The sequence below is a fragment of the Camelus bactrianus genome, chromosome 10 (assembly GCF_048773025.1).
Source record: "Camelus bactrianus isolate YW-2024 breed Bactrian camel chromosome 10, ASM4877302v1, whole genome shotgun sequence".
Classification (NCBI taxonomy): Eukaryota; Metazoa; Chordata; class Mammalia; order Artiodactyla; family Camelidae; genus Camelus; species Camelus bactrianus.
In genome coordinates this window covers 47,868,292-47,880,648 of record NC_133548.1, presented here as the reverse complement: position 1 = coordinate 47,880,648, position 12,357 = coordinate 47,868,292, and the positions used below count along the sequence as shown (strand labels likewise).

At 48.2% G+C, this 12,357-nt stretch overlaps 1 protein-coding gene across 5 annotated transcripts in view; it reads right to left on the bottom strand.

The window, feature by feature from the left end:
* The window catches only part of P2RY6 (pyrimidinergic receptor P2Y6), a 53,767-nt gene that overhangs the window by 16,237 nt on the left and 25,173 nt on the right, over positions 1-12,357 (bottom strand). Inside the window, exon 1 of one of the 5 annotated variants that reach the window (XM_045508802.2) lies at positions 6,951-8,041. The exons of 2 other annotated variants lie outside the window; for them this stretch is intronic. The gene's annotated coding sequence lies outside the window, so the exon portion shown is untranslated. Of the gene's footprint in view, positions 1-6,950; positions 8,042-12,357 lie in introns of those variants that run through there. 2 more of the 5 variants (XM_074372594.1, XM_010973099.3) reach the window with 2 other exon arrangements.

Below are 12,357 nucleotides of genomic sequence, written 5' to 3'. Positions count from 1 at the left end.
TAGGAACCAGTAGAAAATCAGGAGAAAGTGTACAAAAAGAGAGAGTTCTGATGGCATCACTGTAACTGCTGGCTCTAACCGTGTCTGAGCTAGGTCAGCCTTTGAATTTTCCTTTACATTCACTAATACCGTTCTTGCCCAAATTAGTTGCATTTGTCATGTGCAATAAAAACAGGCCTGACCACTATGACACCAAAAGCACAGGCAACAAAAGAAAAAATAGATAAACTGGATTTCATCAAAATTAAAAAACTTTTGTGCATCAAAGGATGCCATCAACAGAATGAAAAGGCAACCCACAGAATGAGAGAAAATATTTGCAAGCAATATACCTGATAAGGGATAAATACCCAGAAAAATATATATATATAACTCTTGCAACTCAACAACAAAAAACAACCGAACTCAAAAATTGGGAAAAGATTTGAATAGACATTCTCTAAAGAATATATCCAAATGGCTAATGAACTGGGCAAGGATGCTCAACATCACTAATCATTAGGGAAATGCACATCAAAACTATATTACCTCACACTCATCAGGATGGCTATGTAAGAAAAAATGGAAAATAACATGTTGGTGGGGATGTGGAGCTACTGGAACCCTTGCACATTGCTGGTGGGAATGTAAAAATAGTGCAGATCTGTGAAAAACAGTATGGCAGTTCCTCAAAAACAAACAAACAAACAAACATAGAATGACTAAAAGATCCAGCAATTTCACTTCTAGGTGAAAAGAACTGAAATCAGGGACTCAGATATTTATACACCAAGGTTCACAACAACATTATTTATAATAGCCCAAAGATGAAAACAACCTAAATGTCCATCGATGGAAGAACAGGTAAACAAATGGTTTTATATACATACAATGGGATATTAGTCAGCATTAAAAAGGAAGGAAATTCTAATACATGATATAACGCAGATGAACCTTGAAAATACCCTAAGTGAAATAAGCCAGATACAAAAGGCCAAATATTGTATGATTCCACTTATATGAGGCACCTAGATTACTCAAATTCATAGAGACAGAAAGTAGAATAGTGGGCTGGAGGAGAGAGAAATAGAGAGTTATTGTTTAATGGGTACAGTGTTCCATTTTGGGACAAAAAAGTTTTCAATTTGGATAGTGCTGATAGTTCCACAACAATGTAAATGTGCTTAATGCCACTGAACTGTATACTCAAAAAGGTTAAAATGGAAAATTTTATGTATGGCATAAGAAATATATATTTTGTCTTTGCCCCTGGTTCCTGACACAGAGCTCCTAAATCCCTTGGAATTTCCCGATAGGAGCATCTTTTGTTAACTCTTGGCAGGCCCCTGGATAACTTCAGGATGGAGGCTGAACAAAGCTTGATGAGCTTAGAACTTTGAGCCTCGATCCCTAACCTCCAGGGAGGGGAGAGGGGCTAGAGATTGAATTGAGTTCAGTCACCAATGACCAATGATATAAACAATTGTGCCTCCATTATGAAGCCTCCAAGGAAAACCCTAAACAACAGTGTTCTGAGAGCTTCTGGGTTGGTGAACACATCGCAGTGCTGGGAGGATCGCCCACCCAGAGGGAGCATGGACGTTCCTGGCCCCTCCCCCTATACTTTGCCCTGTGCATCTCTTCCATTGGCTGTTCCTGAGTTGTATCCTTTATAATAATCTGGTGATAGTTAAATAAAATGCTTTCCTGATTTCTGTGAGCCATTCTAGTGAATTATTGAACCCTAGGAGGGGGTCATGGAAACTCCTGATTTATAGCCAGTCAAAAGTACAGGAGGCTCAGGACTTGTGACTGGTATCTGAATTTGGCAGGGGCTGGGCAGGGGAGGTAGTCTTGTCTTGTGAGACTTAGCCCTTAACCTAAGGGGTCCGCACTAACCCTCAGAGATGATGTCAGAATTAGCTGGTGTCAAGAGAAAACCCCCCCACATATTTGGTGTCAGAAGTGTTGTGAGTAAAAATGGTTCATTTTATGTTATGTATATCTTCCGACCAAAAAAATGATAAAAAAGGGTTAATTTTATGTTATGTATATTTTACCACAATAACAAACGAAAACAGCCCTGACCATTGTATCTATGTGTCTGTCAGGAGACAATTCTTCATGGGTCTCTCAGATTTTGGCCTGTCTATCGAGCAGAGACAGACTGCCTTTATTCCAGAAGATCTTTTCAGCGACGTATACATAGCATATAGACCTGGAAGATAGTGACAGTGTCTCCCTCTGGAGCACAAGGCAGTTTTGTTGGCTGTCTGTCATGACAGAGATAATGTCTTCCTGTGGGGCAAATGTCAGGCAGGCTTACTGCTCATTAGAAAAGATTTGAGTTGCCTCAGGTCTGGATTCCTGTCTTGCAATGCAACCCACTGCATGGGCAGGTATTATCTGGCCCTTGCAATGCCTTGTGGGAATTGGGGCTTGAGGAACCAGTGCTAATACTGACATTCTCCCTGCTGCCACTGATGTGAGGAACAGAGTTCTTTGTCTCTAGCTAGGAGTCTTAGTCCTTCTGCCAGCATCCATGGAACTGTAGTAGGCTAATTTTTTGCTTGTAAGTGTGGTAACATCTCAGGCCCTTCATAGTCCCTAATGCTACTTGCATCAGAATCTCAGGTGGGAGATTTAGGAAACTGGTGTTTTTGACAAGTCATTATGATAGGCAAGGTAGCCTTGTGGGAATCTTGCCCGAGAGCTACATCCTGGAAAAGTGGGTTTCCCTAACAAGCTAGCACTTTCTTCCTCTTGGAGGCTGTTTCTCCCTTTTCACTCCAGCTGCCAGGAAGCTTGTAGTTGAGTTTCCCTATGTTCCTACCTTAGGACCGACGTTAGTCTCAACTTCTATGTAAGTTCTTCTCGCTCCTGTATTTTTTTTTAATTAAGATATAATGCACCTAAAATTCACCCTTTCAAAGTGTACAGTTCAGTGGTTTTTAGTATATTCTTTAGACTGTGCAACCATCACCACTACCTAATTTGAGAACATTTTCACTACCACAAAAGAAAGCCTGTACTCATTAGCAGTTACTCCTTATTCCTCTCTCCTTCCATCTTGTAGAAACTACCTATCTACCTTCTATATTTATGGATTTGCCCATTCCAGATATTTCACATAAATTAAATCATATAATAGGCACCATTTTGTTTCTGGCTCATTTCACTTAGCACAATGTCTTCAAGGTTCACCCTGCTGTAGCATGGATTAGAATTTCATTTTTATAGGTGAATAATATTCCATTTTATGGATATACCATATTTGTCTACTCCTTCATCAATTGATGAACATTTGGGTTGTTTCCACTTTCTGGCTATTATGAATAACACAGCTATGACTATTTGTATGCAAGTTTTCATGTGAATGTATGCTTTCAATTTTCTTGGGTATATACCTAAGAATAGAACTGCTGAGTCATATGGTAACTCTACGTTTAATTTTTGAGGAACTGACAAGTTTTTCCAAAGTGGCTACACCATTTCACATTCCTACCAGCACTGTTTGAGAGTTCCAGTTTCTCCATATCCTCACCAACACTTCTTATTGTCCGTCTTTTTCTTGATAGCCATCTTACTAGGTATAAGTTGGTATCATATTGTGATTTTGATTTATATTTCCCTAATTACCTCTTTTTATGTTGTCATTTATATTTTGTCTTTTTATTTTATGTATTTCTGATATGAGGCCTGATATCTTTTGTGGAACAAGTACCCTATGGAGTAGGAGAGTCATGGGTTTCAGGGCCAGAGTGTCCTGGGTTCGAATCCTCCCTCTGCTTCTATTAGCTGTATGACCTTGAGCACGTAGTGTAACACTCAGTCTCAGCTTCCCCACTTACTAAACGTGGGTACGGTATTAACCTTTCATGGTTGTTGCTGTTATTGTAAAGATAAGCCTATAATAAAGCTATAATGTGGGCCTAGCACAAAGTAGGTCCTCAGTGAATCTAAGTCTGAAAGTCTGACAGGGAGGTTTCCAGCTTGGTCAGGAGGCTGGGGACTGTGCAGATTTTAATCTGTCTGTTTTATTCTAGCAACTTTCTACAGCAGAGGTGTTTGAGGCTGCCTTACACATCAGCCTCTCTGTGTCTGTATCTCCCCTTTGTGACATGAGAAATAAGACTGTGCACCACGGTGTCAAGTGTTGGTGAATCTGGGGAGTTCATTTCTAACATCTTACAAGTTTTGTCTCTTGCCTCAACAATCAGACTAGCTGCTGCCTAAAGGAATATCCCCTCCCTCAGATGAAGGGCTCTCCAGGGTGAGGAGGGAAGTGAACTCAAACTTCCTAAACACCTACAAGTAATTTTATGTGCATTATCTTGTTTTATACACTCCATGAGCTGGCCAGGTAGATACTATTATCCCATTTTACAAATGAGGAAACTAAGATTCCAAGAAGTTAAATAACTTGTCAGCCAACAGCCAGCAAATGCTAGTATCTAGATTTAAACCCAGCTCGGATTTCAGCATCTGATTTCTTTTCCCTTTGAAGAGTGTCCCCTACCCCTATCCTGTCCCCCAACAGAAGGCCCTCAGGGAATTTCAGGCTGACCTGACCAGCTGATTCTCATCCTCCTGGCTTGAAAGAGATAATATCATCCCCTGGAGCTGAGATCTGCTTCCTAGACTCCACATGTCAGCTCTCTCCTGGGGCCACAGAACAGCTCCTGCTCTGTCCCAGGCCATGAAAATCAGTGCTGCACTGGGAGTCAGGATGCCAAGCTCTTTCCCCACTACTACAGACTTAATCCACCCAGGCCTCAGTACCCAGCCCATGAGTCCTCTAAGCAAAGGGCTGGCTCTACTCCTCTCTGGGTCCCTGGCAGCCAGCACAGGGCTGGGTACAGATGCCACTGACCCACCCAGGCCATCTCCACAGATCCACTACTGCATCTTGCACAGGCCTGCCATCCCATGGAAGCTGTTAAGGACAAGGCTGGCCCTGGGGCAGGAGGAACAGGAAGATACTGCCATGTGCCCAGGCCAGGGCATTGGCTCTCACTAGATGTGCCAACAGAGAGGAACAGTCAGATCTGGACCAGCAGATCCCCACCATAGACTGAAATAGAAACCCATTTCAGAGATAAATGGGGAAATGGCCCTGGGACAGGAGGGGTGGGGGTGGGTGTCACTGGGGAGAGCCCTTTAGACATAACTTCCTAAGAGTCTTGCCTGGCCTTTGCCACAATGGGCACCTGTCACCAGGCTCTGCTCCTCTAGGGAGGATGAGTTAGAATCCCAGGTCCCACACTGGACAAGATGCTTTAACTTCTCTGAACCTCCTCAACTGCAAAATGGGGAAAACCATAATCTTGCCTGCATTTGCTTTTACGTGAAGCACTTAGCACAAAGTAGGTGCTCACTAAGCAATAGCCATTGTTATTATTGTTTAACCTTCTCTTTCATCTCAATATCGATTGAGTGATTTATTCATTTATTCGTCTAGCCAACCAGCCAGCACACCCCTGCTAGATAGGCCACAACAGTTAGGATAAATTTTGGAGGTAGGAGTAGAAACCCCAGCACTGCTACTAGTTGGGCTGGGTAACTCTGGGAAAGCCATTTCCCCCACTGAGACTTCATTTCCTTGCCTATAAAATGGGAATAATAAGAGCACCTGGCAGGTGGTGGGGGGATGCTGGGATGTTGTGAATACTCAGTGAGACAATGATGTGAGAGTGGCTGGTGCAGAGCACTGGAGGGAAAAGAGGTGGCAGGTGGGCCACACAGAGGAGCCAGACAAGCTGCCAGCCCTGCAGACTGGGCCATGCTGGGAGCGACAGGCAGCCAGGCCTCCAGGGGCAGCCACAGGATGAGGCGGTGGGGGTGGGCAGGAGGGGAGAAGAGTCAGCAGGCTCACAGACAATCGCTAGGTTTCCGGACCATGGCGCCCTCTCTTCTGGTGAACTAAGAAGCAATGAGGAAACACAGAAAAAAGACTGCAAGAAGTTTAGAGGAGAAGAGTCCTAGCTAAACAGGGAGCCTTGGGCAGCATGGAGTTACCCCACCAGCCAGGCCAGGAGATTGTGCACACACGCTCACAAGCTGCACACTCTCACTTAGGCATATACACCCAAGGGCTTGCACACACACGCAGATGCACCATCAGAAACACAGCACTTTACAGTTTGCAAAGAGCCTTCTCATTTATCATCTCATTTGATACTGAGAGGTGGAGAGACTCCTTGAACTGGCTTAGGACCCATTCTAGAGCTGGCAAGAGATACGCATCTGCGATATCTTTAAGAGGCCAGGGCCCATCCCATGGGCTGTGCTGCTCAATTTTTATCTTTTGGTGGTGGTGTCGTGGGAGTTGAATGGCAACAGAAACATCAGAAAAGTTTTAACCCAGCTCCCCCAGATACACTAGTTCACCCTGCTTCATTCCCCTTTAGTAAATCACACCAGGACTCAGAGACTCACTTTCCCCACCAGTCATATGGGGTCAGCTCCAGGCTGTCTTGAGATTATCTGGGACGGTGGAGGCAAGAGCTTCCCAGGGGCTTCTCCTGTGGACTCCTATCTGGTCCTGCTCCTTCCTAGCCTCTGCCTGCTGCAGGCTCCCGGGGACACAGCCTCCTCCCTGAGGGATGCTCACCAGTATACAACACTTGACAGTTTTCAAATACTCAGGGGGAGACCATTGTTACTCCCATTTTACAAATTGAAGCCTATAAAGGGCAACTGTCCTTGGGACTCAGACCCAGTCCTATGTGGTTCCCAATCCTGCCTGAGCTATTCCACTCCTCCACCACAGCCCAGCCCAGTCCCCGTGTCTCCATCTCTTCTGCCCTCCACACTGCACAGCCTGCAGCTCAAGGCACAGAGCCAGGCCAAGGAAGGAAGGAAGACCCCCCCCCCAAGCTGTTCCCACTCCCTCTCCAGGCTGCAAATGGACCAAGTTCCCAGGGGAGGTGGGGGCTCTGTACTCTCAAGCAGGGGCCCAGAACACTCACCCAGGAGAAAGTGAGCTCCTCGCTGATCTGTCAAGCGTTGAGGCAGATTCTGACTCCTGGAGCAGTCCCTGCTTCTAGCCAGTTCCCGTGCCACAAACTGTCACATGCATGTCTCCCAGATGTGCAGGGAGACAGCCAATGAGGAAACTGAGAAATCCGAGCAGGGGAAGTAACTTGTTACAGCACAGAGCTGGCCAGTGGCAGGGCTGGGGCCCAAACCCCAAGAACATTCCAGCTCAAGTCCCTAATACCAAGACTGTCCCAGCCACTACCCAGCTGTGAGCAGCCACTTTGTCCTCTGAATGTGCTCAAGCCCAGAATGGGTATCATCAAAGGGTCGTTGGGAGAATTGAGTGAGGTGATATTTAAAGATCAGGGCTTGGCCAAGAGTAGCCATTCATCAAATGACCATTTTTCTCCTCCTCTCCACCCCACCCCTCAGTCTTCTCCCAGCCTTTCTCAAGTCTGGAGAGCATCCCGGCCCTGCACATTGCTGCCATTGGGAACAATTAACCTGGTTTTCTCGGCAGTGCCTGGAAGGCCCGTTAAAAGAGGCTGAGACCCCGAGATGAATGGCTCTGTTGTCTATAGCTCTGGCCCCACAGGTCCAGATGCCATGCCCTCCCCCTGGGGACTGAGGATAGCTCTTCAGATTGAGAGTGATTTGGGTGAAAAAGTCGGAGCCCAGGCCACCATCCCCTTCCCCAGCTCCCATCAGTCTTTGCGCTTGGGCTTAACGAAATGCAGCCAGGGTGTCTCTGCTTCAGATCAATGGTGGGTGTGGGCCAGTCCCTCCTCATCCATAAGATTAGTCCTCCTCTTCCTCTGCTTCCTTTTTATAAGTACTTATAAGACAACTACCCTGTGCAGATAATGCTCAAGGCACTTGGGACCACAGAACAAAGCCCTTGCCCTTGAAGCACTTACATTCTAGCAAGGGAGACTAGTTCATTTTAGTTACTAACTAAATAATGAACAGCTCAGGCAGAGACAAGAGCTATAGAGAAACATAGGGAGAGTTAGGGACAGAAATCCAGGGGGTGGATGGGCGCCATCTGAATTTGCTGGGTCCTCTTCTCACAACACCACCTTCTGCCCAGCCTGGAGGAGACCCCAGGTCCTGAGCCCACCTCTCTGTGCCAGGCTCAGCCTCGGTGGATCTCAGCAGCAGGCCAGGGGCCAAGGCCAGGGCTCCCTGGGCACAGGTCACAACTCAGGACCACCAGGGCCTGCATTAGACTCGCAGCCCTGCAGAAGATTTCCCCAGGCTCGGAGAGAGCGCATTCTCTAACCAACCCTGATGTTTTTCTATAGAGAGAAGGTGCTGGGCCCAGAGAGGGGCAGGGACTTGCCTGTTTCACACAGCAAGGCAAAAGTGTCTTTGTTCTCCTTCCTGCCCTCTCCTCAGGCATGTCCACAAGGGTGGACTAAGGGCTGAGCCTCGGCAGAGCACTGGCCTGGGAGGCGCTCCTCCACTGGGCTCACTTGGTAGCCCCAGCCTACCCCATCCTCCAAGCTCTGGCAGGCCAAAGTCTCCTTCTCTAAGCCCCAGGAGACTGAAACCACTTCCCCTCAGCCCAAGCCCAGGAGATTAAAGTTTTGGTCAACTCTGCCTCATCTTGCTGTGTGACCTCAGGTCAGTCCCATCCCTCTTTGGGCCTCAGTTCTCTCATCTGTTAAAGGGAGGAAACTAAGGCACCTACATCTTAGGACTATCATGAATAATGAGCTAGACACTGGCAAGAAGGCCTTCCACAAACTTTTAGGCACCACTCACATGACAGGGGTTGTTACCTGCTCAACATCCCTGTTTGTCTAAAAACCAGCCTCCTTGAGCTTGTGGGGCCCTGAGGAAGCCTCCAGAGCAGGCCTTTGACCCTTGACAGGAAAGAAGTGAAAATTCCACAGAACCAGTTCTTCAGAAAAGACAAAGACACCTCTGCTCCTAACCCAGTGGGCTGGCAGCTGACACAAAAGCCCTTCCTCTGTTCTTGTGGTGGGAAGGTGAGGCAGGAGACTTGGAAAGGGACAAGGCTGGGAGGCCTGGAAAGCTTATTCCTGGAGGAGAGAGTAAGCCTGAGGTAACTGTGAGGGTCATGCATCCCACACTGCAGGCCCCCAGGCCAGGAGAGGAGGTACCTACATGAATGTCTGCATGGGTGTGTGTGTGTGTGTGTCATAGCAGGTGTCAGCTATGTGTGGGTCTGACTGGGAAGATGCACATGTATTCACAAGAGTGCTTGTGTTTGGAATGGTACACGTGTGTGTCTATGTGAGTGGCCCTGGAGTGTATATGTTTATTCACACGTGTTTGCCTGTGCTCGTGTCTCTGCATGTAGTACACACACATGCCCACTCCTGGAGTGCCCACAAACCCCCAGTTCATAGACCTTGTTTTCCCAGGCTTGGCAATTCTTGCCACAATCCTAAGCAGGCCCAGATGCCGCCTGAGATTTGTGGTGTTCCTGGTCACCACAGGCTCTCGATTTCCCCAGGGAACAAAAGCAGTTACACAAGAGGAGGAGGAAGACTTACAGGATTAACTCAGGTTTAGGCTCTCCCAGCTTAGCCCTGAATGTAGGCTCCTCATGGGGGTGTGCCCAAGGCCAAAGCCCTTCTCCTGGGGTCCTCAGACCCTCTTCCACCTGTGGGCACTGACTCCCTGATAGCTACTTCCTGAGCTACCCTCAGTCACTAGCTGGCACCCTTCAATCCTGGTACAATAATCAAGCACTTTACAGCTTACACCCCACTTGTTCTTGGTGGGTGATGTTTACCACAAACTGGCCAAGTCAGCCTTAGAACCCTGCCTCTCAAGGACCCACCCCCAAGCAGTCACTTCCAGCTGGATCTCAGGGTCCCCACTCCTGACCCTGGGCTGGGTTCATAGTACAGCACTGGACACTCCTTTGGGTGGGTCTTGCCCCTTCCTGAACCTTGGTTTCTCTCCCTGAAGAATGGAGCTATTCCTGCCTATATGAGTCAAGTGCTGAGAAGGGTCCCTGTGGCCTGTGATGAGCCACTGGCCAGCAGGAATGGTGTCCAGCACATCCCAGGCACCCAAGGCCACTGCCCATTGGCCACTTGCTGCTTCTAGGAGACAGGAGGGAAACACTACCCTCAGTCCGCTGTCTGAAACAGGAAATGGCCTGGCCTCAGTCTGAGCAAGAGACTTGGTCCCTCTGGGATTCAGATCAGATCCTGGAGGGAGTTGACCCCACTTCAGGCTTGCAGGCAGAATGCTTGCTGGGCTCCTCACAGGGGGAGGCTGGTTCTCCTGCTGCACCTCAGCTTTCTTTCTCTGCAACCTCGGCATCTCATTTTGTCCAGAGTCTGGAGTCTGCTGTTTCCCATGGTAGGAAAGCACAGAGGGGCCATAGAGAACTGGCAGAGGAGGAGGGGGCACATGTCCGTGGGTATGATCCTTCACTGGTGCACACATAGTGCACCCAGACCCCGACACAGCTCCATACAACCCACACAGGTCCACACACGTGTATGTGCCCCAGCACCTGCCACACAGGGAGCACACTGACATCATGCACATGTGCACCCACATAACCGTGCAGGGCTCTGGCTCAGCTCAGCAGCAAGTTTCACACAAAGAACTTTCAGAACCAGGAAAGACATGGAGAGGGAAGAGTTGAGTCCTCAGATGCACAGGCCCTTCCTGGGCTCCCTCCCAGAGGGGCCAAGGGGTTCCCAAGGACATAGATGGTTCATCTGGCTCAATCTCTACAGCCATCCCACACAAGCCCTGGCTGGAATGCTCAGAGAGCAGGCAAAAGTCCCTTCAGGATTGTGGTCCCTGACCTGTCTGGCCCTGTTTGTCACCAGCTCAAAGTGAGGCTTCAGACTAATTAATCACTCTGGGTTTGGGAGCTTAATGGGCAGAATGTGAGAAAGAGGCGTTCTCGTAGGGACAGGGCCACTTCCAGGCAGAGGGAGCACAGCCAACCCTGTGGAGCCCACGTTTCACTAGATTTTTGGTTCATTCATTCATTCAACCTATACTTATTGAGCCCTTCTAAGTGTCAATGACCTAGTGGTGAAGAACATATTGATCCTTGTCTCAGACTCAGCTCAGAGCCCAGCTTCCTCAGAGTATCAGGATGGGTTGGGCAGGACACCAGTCCCAGGTCCTCCATTCCCCTTGGGTCTCCGCGATGGATCTCCACCACAGCCAGGTCCTCACAGCGTAGATTAAAGTATAAACTTTCCTCAGGAGCACTGGCATCATCTAAGAGCAGGTTAGGAATGCGCCTGGAGGGCTTACCTCGACCTACTGAATCAGATCCCCAAGGAATTCAGGCCGACATTGACATTTGAGAAGCACTGACATAGAACATTCCATACAGAGCCAGCCCCTTGTCCTGCTGATCCTCCCAGGATGACTAAGACCCACTCAGCTACTAACTATACTGCCAAACATAGTGCTTACCACAGTGCTTATGCCATCTCATTTAACACTCACAAAGCCACACAAGGTAGATACCATCATTTTTTTTAAATCTCCACATTACAGATGGGAAAGTGAGGCACACTGAGTGGTTAGGTAACTAGCCCAAGGTTCATGTAGCTAGTAGTAGCAGAGCCAGGATTTGAACACATTGCTTTGAACCAATACCCTGCCCTGTTCAGCACCAATGTCTCCATATCTGGGTGGGAACCATGAAATGTGAAAAATCTCAAAAGCCAGTGGATGTCCTCGTAAGAATCAAGGGAATACCAGATTTTCCTTATTGATTCCTTTAGGGCCTACAACTCTGTCCATAAATGGCTGGATGCAGCTCCAACAAGAGCCACATGATCCTATTAGAGGCAGAGCAGAAGAACAGCAGAAGAAACCTAGACTGAGAGGATGACTGAGCTTCCTGGCAGCCAAAGTGAAAGGTGGGAGGTGGAGAGACTGTGAGGATTCTAGACTGGACCAGAGTCACAGGGATGGAGACAAGGGGACCAATGGAGGATATCTGACAGGCAGGTTTGGTAGGGCTTGATAACTGAATGGGGGAAGTGAGGAAGAAGGAGAAATGAGGAAGAAGCCTAGGATACACCCCAACCTCTCTCTCCTGTCAGGCTGGCTGGAGAACAGAGAGCACACAGGCAAGGACTGGGCACGACCTCACACAGCAGGTGCCTGGTAAGTGTGTGCTACCTGACCCCCTCTTCATTCATGCCAACACCTGCTCAGACGTGGGCCACTCCTACCCTCTCCCTGCCTCACATGGCCTGGACCCTTCTGGCCTCCACTCTTCCACCCACCTCCTGGGGGCTCCTGCTTACCACCTCAGCCTTGGGGAGCTGCTGCCCCTGAAGCTATAGTTTCTTCCTTCAATCATCAGCTTGGGGGCTGAGGGGTAGTCATGGACAAATAATCATGGAAAGCATCACGAATCAGCAGGCC